The following is a 1,863-nucleotide window of genomic DNA, read 5'->3' as shown; positions in this document are numbered from 1 at the left end:
CATTTATCATGATGCTGTCTATAGGTCCAGTTGTGAGGATTTTTGTTTTCTTTATATTGATATGTAATCTATACTGCAGACTTTATTCTTCAATCTTCATCAGTAAGTGCCTCAAGTCATCCTCACTTTTGGCAAGCAAAGTTGTGTTGTCAGTGTATTGCAGGTTGTTAATGATTCTTCCTCCAATCCTGATGCCATGTTTTCCTTCATATAGTCCAGCTTCTCAGATTATTTCCTCAGCATACAGATAGAATAAGTATGGTGAAAGGATACAACCCTGACACACTCCCTTCTTGATTTTAAACCATGCAGTGTCCCCTTTTTCTGTTTGAATGAGAGCCTCCTGGTCTATGTACAGGTTCCTCATGAGTATAATTAAGTATTCTGGAATTCCCATTCCTCTCTATGTTATCCACAATTTGTTTTGATCCACACAATCTAATACTTTTGCATAGTCAATAAAACATAAGTAAATATCTTTCTGGTATTCTTTGCTTTGAGTCAAGATCCATCTGACATCAGCAGTAATATCTCTTGTTCCATGTATTCTGAATCCAGCTTGCATTTCTGGAAGTTCTCTGTCAACATACTGCTGCAACTGTTTTTGAATTATCTTCAGTAAGATTTGACTTGCATGTGATATTAATGATATTGTTTGATAATTTCCACATTCTGTGGGATCACCTTTCTTTGGAATGGATACAAATATGGATCTCTTCCAGTCAGTTGGACAGGTAGCTGTCTTCCAAATCTGTTGTCATAGCTGAGTGAGTGCCTCCAGTGGGTCATCTATTTGTTGAAACATCTCACTGGGTATTCTGTCAATTCCTGGAGCCTTGTTCTTTGCCAATTCCTTCAGTGCAGCTTTGACTTCTTCCTTCATGAAGTAACTTACCACTAGTAGACAAGGCCACAGGATCCAGGTACCAGGTGTGGGAGACAGGACCCAACCCCCAAGGCAGGAAAGGGAGGGAACGTCAGGGACAACAAAGTAGCAGGATCTAGGTAAGGGGAGGGCGGAGAGGTTTCGAACAGCTAAGGGAGACAAACTTGGCTATCGGTTTGTCCTACTGTAGTGGTTTGTGCATTGCTGTAAGGCTTGAGGCTGTAACACCAGTGTTTCAAACGCCAGCGGGGTTGCACATGGTGCACAGGTTTCAACGCAGCTTAAAGACTGAGACAGACTAGGAAAAAGGAAGAGGCTATCCACTTCTCAAAGAATTGGCCAAGGAAAACCTTATGAACAGCAGAAAAACACTATCTGATACGTTACTGGCCAACTTTATGAATAGCCCTGAAACAATGTCCAATACAGTGCAGGAAGATGAAACCCTTAGGTAGGAAGGTTCTCAAAATACAACTGGGACAGAGCTGCCTCACTGCAGTAGAACCAACCTTAATGACATGGATACAGTAAAGCATTTGGAACCTCCATTTGCTGACGTGGCACAACTCAAATTGAGGAGAAACACCTACAAACATCCACTAATAACTGGAACGTGGAATGTACAAAGCATGAATCTTAGGAAACCACAAGTTGTGAAAAGTGAACTGGAACATATAAAGATTAATATCCTAGGCATTAGGGAGCTGAAACAGCCCAGTTTTGGCCATTCTGAATCAGACACCCATACGATCAACTATGCTGGGAAAGACAATCTAAAGAGGAATGGCTCAGCATTCATCGTCGCAAAGGTTTACAGAGCAAATTCACTTTCCATACAGTGGTTCACATATACTTTGTCTCATGACATTAACCACAGTTTACCACAATGCAACAGCTCCCCTCTCACTTCCTCCCCATAGTTACCTCTTCCCTGTGTCCATCCTTCCATACACTCCTGCCCCCTGAGCTGTCTCCCT

Source organism: Orycteropus afer, unplaced genomic scaffold (assembly GCF_000298275.1).
Source record: "Orycteropus afer afer isolate SDZICR_OR568_19922 unplaced genomic scaffold, OryAfe1.0 scaffold00298, whole genome shotgun sequence".
Classification (NCBI taxonomy): Eukaryota; Metazoa; Chordata; class Mammalia; order Tubulidentata; family Orycteropodidae; genus Orycteropus; species Orycteropus afer.
Note: the sequence above shows the minus strand (reverse complement) of the source record.